General features: G+C 34.5%; 1 protein-coding gene across 2 annotated transcripts in view; it reads right to left on the bottom strand.

Annotated features, from left to right (window-relative positions):
* Positions 1-1,920: 1,920 nt before the first annotated feature.
* The window catches only part of LOC135103843 (solute carrier family 66 member 3-like), an 18,511-nt gene continuing 12,007 nt past the window's right edge, over positions 1,921-8,424 (bottom strand). For both annotated transcript variants that reach the window (XM_064010687.1, XM_064010688.1), the window contains exon 4: positions 1,921-8,424. This exon is cut by the window's right edge and continues 985 nt beyond it. The gene's annotated coding sequence lies outside the window, so the exon portion shown is untranslated.

Raw genomic sequence — 8,424 nt, forward strand, 5'->3', positions numbered from 1 at the left:
AATTAAAGAAAACTAGAGAAAAACTACCAGAAACATCCCAGTACCATCTCTGTTCTTCAAGCCTTGTACACTACAAGATATATAATTCAGAGGCATTAGTTCAATACAGTTTCAGGACTACTGTAAAAAATAAATAAATAAAAATAATGAAAAAAAAAAACACTCTCTGGACAGTTTTACAAATGCCCCTTGATTTTCTTGTAACACTTCCTATCCACTTCTACAAGGTTTGATTCCTCACTAATACCATTCTGTAGCAATTGTTAGGAGTCCAGAAACAGTGATGTTACCTACACAGACCTATGGATCCCATGTCTTTGAGGTAACAATAACAACAGTGGCAGCTACAGCAGCAGTTACAACAATAAGTATAAGTATTCTATCTTTACTACACCTCTTTCACACACATACTCCTTTATCTTATCCATGTACCACCACTACAACTACAAAATTGCAACCACTACTATTACTTCCATAAGTACAACCATGTATACTATCACCACTGCCACCAACACTGCTGACAAATGCATGATCTTAAATTAAAAGTTGACACCCACTAATAATAGATAATTGTGTGTGTGTGTGTGTGTGTGTGTGTGTGTGTGTGTATATATATATATATATATATATATATATATATATATATATATATATATATATATATATATATATATATATATATATATATATATATATACACACAGTGGAACCTTGGTTACTGAATGCCTCCCTTTTCAAACAAATCGGTTTTCTAAAAAAAATTTGAACTCATTATTGCTTTGGTTGTGGTACCATAATTCGGTTCTAGAACAAAGTTACCTGATTTCAAATATTAAAAGACATAGCAAAGACTGCCCATTACTACTAATTCAAAGTTTCTATAAATATTTACTTTGTTTTCATATATTTGGAGGAGAGACACAGATTGTAAGACAGTAATTCAATCTTTAAAATATGGTAAATGTGATCCCGTTGAAGAACCTTGAGGTATACAAACAGTTTTTGGCACTCTGGAGTTATCCCAAGCCACCTGTGGCTCTCTCAATGACCCCTCAACACCATCACTACTGCACAACTGTATTTTTCCAGTAGCTTTTCCCAGCAGCAGGATGTCTAAGTGTTATGATCACTTTCATTTTGGCAGTAAGTGGGTTGCTCCTCTCTGTGTCCATCTGTAAGGCTTCCCTCACTAGATCGGTGACAAAGAGAATAAAACAGAACAGACAAAAAGAATAAACACCATCTTCTGATGAGTTCTCTGTCACTAAGTTCATTCAATACATCCTTTCTGGATAAATAATATGTGAGCTAGAAATGATGTGAAACAGCCATCTTGACTGGGAGCATCTGTCATAAGCCGCTAAGACAGGGTAGATTGGCGTCTGGGAATGGATTAATCCATTCTACATTGATTCCTAAGAGGAAAATTGTTTCGGTTTTCAAACATTTCAGATTTCGAGCAGTATTCAGGAATGAATTAAGTTCTAGAACTGAGGTTCCACTGTGTGTGTGTTTGTGTGTGTGTCTATATACTCGTATATATATATATATATATATATATATATACACACACACACACACACACACACACACACACACACACACACACACATTGTAATTACTATTATTTCATGTACATAACCTCCAAAGTCAGAGATACTTGATTTTTTTTGTATTATACAATTAACCAATACATTACTCAGTGTGTTTGTGGGCCACAAAGAATCAACTGACAGAAAACTCATGGCTGCATGAGCATCCAATTAGGCCACACTGTTCTAAAACACAAATATTTTATTACAGTTTCTATCAAAGTTATTTCTAGTTATTCTAGAGTTATTAAATGATTATATGTGGGATATCAGACAAGAAATATGCAATACAGTACTGTGTTTCTGGAGTAGTGAAAAAGATAACTAATAAAAATAAAAATGCAACATTTTATATTGTTTTTAAACATCCATGGAACAGTCATACAACATTCCACAACCACAAGAGAGTGACTGTTTCTAAAGAAAGTACTTTAGTGTCATGGTGTGTACAGGGAACTAATGATAGACTTGTAGTAAAATGTTACAAAAACTAATACATTTTTTTTAGATACATCAGAATAGTAGTCATGCAACAGTTTACAATCATTGTTACACAGCAGTGTATCTTGGTGCATAAAAGGCTTTACAGTAGCAGATGTTCTTGTCTTTGGCAAGTTAGGTAGAATGAGAGACAACTGGAAGACCAGAGTGTGTGGTGCCATAATATTTTGCTACAAAAACTATAGCTATCCACATTTCGTCAAAATATATTTAACAGGTACTGAGAGTAAATCATCTACAACATATTTCAACACCAGATACATCAAAGTTTCTTGTAGTGGATGTTTAATGACAGCTTTCTTCAGTTATAATTTCAGTAACACAATGGAATCAAGTTTTCTTTAGACATCATAATTCTTACAAACCACCACATATGAAGTGAATCTTTTTCATTAACTTTCAATCAGGTGTTTCAGCATACCCACCATGCTTTTTTCTACACTCATAAAAAACAATTCAACAATGTATCTTCCCTGAGAAGGTTTGGCAGTATCTAAGTGGCTGGAATCTTGTCATGTTCATCATTCCCACAACTATCATTTTCTTTTAATAAATATTATGGGGTAAACATAATAGCTATAAATTATGTTTTTTACATCTCTTTCAACAAAATTTTAATAATTTGGAGGGCTTCTTCAAAATCTGAGATGACACCACTTTATGATCTCCCATGTAGTGTTCCTAGGTTCAAGCTGGAAATTTAAAGGCAGCCTGAATAGTAGGTGTAACTTTATCAATATAGGAAAACTTGTTTTGTTGTCACATGGTAATCTTGCTTGAACTTTACAGTGTGTGTAGTTATCTAAAAAGAAACCTTTCAAACAAAACAGTCATCATTGTATAACTTCCTGGCAACTATTTAGTTGTAAGGTAAATAACATTCAGTGGGATATGTGAAGCAGTGTGAAAAGGGTGTAAATCCCAATGCTATCAAGCTGGAGCTTGAGAAGCAACCAACACAAGTTTATTGTTGATTACCTATACATATCTATAAAGATATATATGTGTGTATGTCCTCTATAAAAAGCTATATGCATGTATATAATACACTCTAAATAAATATTATGAGTGTCTTTTTTTTAGGGCACAGCTAAAGGTCTATTAAATTGACTATTAGGTCTGTATTAAATTCACAATTGGCATTATCTTATCTCCAAATGAAACATTTGTGGACATGGCTCTATCTTCTAACCATTACACAGTCACATGTTTAATGGCTGGAAGGATGAGCTTAGATGTAACAGGTAACAGACAGCATATTACTGATGACTTAAGTGTTTTTCCATTAGTATATAGGAGAAAATATATACTTGATGAATGTAATGTCAACAGGGTTGATGTCTGTCACCAGGCCAGCCATTTCCAACATAAATCCAGTTTTTTTCAAATCTTCTTTTGGGATTGGTCATTTTTTTTTTTTTTTACAATAGCTAAACCAAGAACTACTGTCAGTACATGGTATAGATTACAGAGCAATATAATTAATGAACTGGAAAATCTTTTCCTCATAAGGTAACATATCATCATCTATACATAACTGGTCATTATTTGATTTATAATAGGAAAAATTCAATGCCACAAAATGTCACACATGAAGAATGTAAGCCTAAAACTGTCATTCTGGGTATGCACATCTTTCAACAAGGGCAGATGAATCTATTTAGCAATGGCATCAATATTCAACTCTGATTTATGACATCAGTAACCTATTTCTTTACTCAAACTCTCTTCTCACAGGGTTTTGTTTGTAGAAACATCCTCTAATTATTTTCATTAGTTTTAAACTTTCACACTGGAAGGCTAACAATACCACAAATAATAAAGCAGTCTCCCTTAAGGAAGCAAATTTAAATTCATCCACATCAATTACTGATACAAGACAAGGGTTTAATTGTTTCAGTGTTATAGAATGTAGTCATGATAGGAAATGTCGCACCTCATTTTTTTTTTTTTTTGGGGGGGGGGAAGTGACATCTGACAACTATGACATATGGGTCATTTGCTGATGCTTTTTCAATTCTCCTATCTCATTTACCTCTACCATAAAGACACTTGCATATATTATTCACATGCTTATTTAATTACTTGACTAGAAAGTGTAATTAAACATTTAAAAGCAACAAGGGCAATATAACAGGTTGTTGAAGATCAGTTATTAAACTAAGGTGACAAGAACACACCACCGCCCCACACACCCACACACACACACACCATAACTACTCAAAGTTATAACTTCAATATGAAAGATGAGTGGCAAAAGTCATCATTATCATACGAATGAATGCCACATAGGAATATAGTCCATGCAAAAGACATGACAAAATTCTCAATCGGTATCAGAACACAATTCTCTCTCTACTTCCAGCAATACTAATTGTTACTTAAAAGTTTTTATTTTTAGGCAACCACAGATGCTATTTCATCACCAGTAATGGGCAGTTTAGTACCCATAGGTAGATGATATGGAAAGATAGGCTAAAGTCTTGCTAAAGTCAACTCGGGTGTGCATGCACAAAGAACATCTTATCACTCAACTGCCAATCTATACTAAAACTGTTAATGTGTTGAGTGCACCCAAGGCCACCATCTGTCTTGAGTTGCCATGCAACCAGATCAAACTGGTTGAATGGTGCACAGATGCTGACAATGACTGAGAATTTAGTCATTTCTTTTGGTGCCAACTATGTATTGTAACTGTCATCATATGAGAAAAGTTTATGCATGTTATAATTTTTCAAAGTAAAATTAACAAATAATTTAAGATGATTATTAAACAATATTTTTATTTACAATTTGAATTCCAAAGCAGAATTGGTATTAACTAAATTCCACATGAATAGAAATTCTGCATGTTTACATACTTTTGCAGTTCCTTATAAAACATCACATTCTGAATTGAATTAATTTGAAGTAACAATTAGCCAAGACATACAAGATTAAGATTTCAATGAAATTCCAATCACATCTTAGTTCCTGAATGAAATTCGGTGTAAAGAGTGACATCACTTCATGTTTCTGTACAATAAAAATTATTTCTCTCTCTCTCTCTCTCTCTCTCTCTCTCTCTCTCTCTCTCTCTCTCTCTCTCTCTCTTGACCAGTACATATAATGGTTCTATTAATGCAGGCCACAGCTTCTCCAAAACCAAAGGAATCTTTTCATGAGCTGGTGATTAAAATTTTTTTTTTCTTTTTCTGTACGTTACATTAATTTTATCTTGTAAAAACATTAATTGGCATTCTATACATTTCACTGAGAAACTACCTCTGATAGCTTTTAAACAGCTCATTTGAGTCTCTGCATTACAGTATGACTTGGAGGCAAACTGCCACCAAACCTGCCTGTAAATGGAAAAGACACATCAAAGAAGACTGTAGACCAAAGAGTGAAAATGGCTTTAGGTATATTAGTGGTAATAAATTCTTATTGTCATTATAACTTGCAGAAATATATAGCATAGGAAGGCTTAATATCTACTGCACAATGAGTACAGTCAGATCTCACATCAAACAAGTCAAATATCAAAAGGCACACATTAGATACAAATTCATTGTATTTAAATATATCAACATTTGGGGCTGCTTTTCCTCCCCACTCTCTACTGCTACAAAAACCACCAGCACCTTCACTAATACCACCATCCTCCCTCAACCTGGTCTCCACTGCATCTTGCAATACCTGTCTGAGTTTTGGCATCTTTTCATTTGCATTAATTTCCTCCTCCCACAGATGCAATAAATTCATTAGATTGTCACCAAGAAGATATATCCAGAATTTATTTTGTCAGATCTTAAACTTCTTGGTCAGATACAAAGCATGAATAGAGATCCAACAGTGTTGTTAGATGTAAATTTATTAGATATGAACTCTGTGAACTGAGTTTTGAGTACTGATGGAAGCTGGTTGTTTTTCAAGCTAATTGCCAAGTGGCTGAAAAACACCTTCTTGCTTCTTATATAAAGTCACCGCAAAAAAATTTAGGACGCAAAGAAACTTAGGACAGAGATTGGTCCTAAGATTATTTGCTATTCCTGGTAGAAGCAGTTGAGTGCATTGAACATCTGGCAGCCCAGTAGACTGCCGAGTCTCATTCCCACACCTCATGCCTTCAGCTACCTGCCAGCTATGAGAGAGTGTGGTGTTTGTAGATTGCTCTGGAACCCTTCCAACCCCTCTCTGCTCCTCTCCTCTCTACCCTCAATATCTTGACTGCTGAGTCATTATACAGGGAAAATTATCATCCCTTATCAAGAAGACTCAAACAGTTACCATGTATAGAGAAAGGAAGACCATGGGACAAATTGCAAGGGAGATGAAAATTTCCAAAAACACTGTTTCTATCTGGACTGGAGGCTGCATTGTTATGGAAAAAAAGGGTCAGGACAACTACGGAAAACCTCTAAGAAGACAGACCAACTGCTGAAGAGGATAGTTATGAATGAGCCTTTAATAACATGCAAGGATTTAAAAGCCTGGAACTAAGAATTACTCAACAAGGTGTTGATCTATACAATTCAACATCAGCTGCAGACGGACCTGGAACTACAGGGCCACACATCAGCCTTCTTAAGAAATCCTTGCTTATTCAAGTGATGAAAAAGAAGAGGTTAGAATTTTGTAACAGGCACAAGTCATGGATAGCAGAAGATTGGGAAAGTGTGGTGTTAAGCGATGAATCCTGCTTTGGTGTACTGAGGATTGCTGGTGTCCATGAGGATCTAACCGCTTTCATCACAAGTTCACCATCAAGACAGTAAAACATGCTGCCTATGTCATGGTGTGGGCCTGCTTCAGTGGTTCTGGAGGAAGAGGAGGGATGTATTTCCTTCCTAAAAGTATAGCAATAAATGGAAATAGTACTGTGCAGTGCTGGAAAACCACTTGATGCCATTCAAGATTTTAAACGTGCATTTTCATGCACGATGGGGCCCCTTGTCATAGGGGAAAAGAAGGCAAAGGAATTCCTAAAAGACAATGGGACTGAGGTCTTGGATTAGCCAGGGAACTCACCAGACCTCGATCCCATTAAGAATGCATGGAGTTGCATAAGGAGGCGGCTCAGCACCATGGAGACTGAGACGACATCTGTACTGATATTGCAGGTTGCCATCATGAATATCTAGAGCTGGAGTTGGAGAGGCAGTACTTCCTCAATCTTGCTTATTCCATGCCCAGGCATATACACTATGTACTCACACACAAAGGAGAAATGCCTAACTACTAAACAATAAAGCAAGTGAACAAAACTAAAGCTTATTCTTTTGATCATCCTAATTTTTTTTTGCTAAAAGTGGTAGTTCTAATTTTTTTTGACTATATATATATATATATATATATATATATATATATATATATATATATATATATATATATATATATATATATATATATATATATATATATATATATATATATATATATATATATATATTGGAACCTCAGTTTTCAAGATTAATCTGTTAAAAAAAGTCTGACAAAAGCTGAATGTATGAAAACTGAAGCAATATTTCTCATAAGAAATAATGTAAATCCAATTAATCTGTTCCAGACACCCAAATACATTGACAAAAAATAAGTTTAATAAAGAATAACTGTAGCTTTACATACAGAAGATAATGAAAAATAAATATAAATGATTAACGAAGTAGATAAATGAACATTTAACATCATTTTTACCTTTATTGAAGACTTGTTGGTGTATGGAACTGATCGCTGACACAGACTTCCTGTACATTCTGGCGAGATTGGCCACACATATGCCACTTTTGTATTTTGCTGCAAGTTCTTTCTTGGATTCTATTGGGTATCTTGCCTTCTTTATCAAAGGGCAGGAACTCAGAATTTTCTTTGGTCCCATAGTGGCTTATTTAGCAGTTGCACTCAATAAACAAGCACAAAAATAATGGATTACTATGAAATGTTTCAAATGAATGCATGGGGTGATGCTCACTCAATGAGAAACAGAAGTAGACAGAGTCACGAACGCATGGGATGCTTTCTGTGGGCGCTCAATTCCAGGAAATGAGTGGCTGAGTCATGCAGGCAGTCAGACAAGTTTGGTATGGACCATTTTTCAACTGTACAAAAAATTAACAGATATATGAAAACTGGGACAAAATTTTAACGAAAAGGCGTCAAAAAACAGAATTGTATGAAAACTAGGGCATACGAAAACTGAGGTTTGACTGCATATATATATATATATATATATATATATATATATATATATATATATATATATATATATATATATATATATATATATATATATATATATATATATCATAAACACACACACACACACACACACACACACACACACACACAGAGA

Source organism: Scylla paramamosain, chromosome 9 (assembly GCF_035594125.1).
Source record: "Scylla paramamosain isolate STU-SP2022 chromosome 9, ASM3559412v1, whole genome shotgun sequence".
NCBI lineage: Eukaryota > Metazoa > Arthropoda > Malacostraca > Decapoda > Portunidae > Scylla > Scylla paramamosain.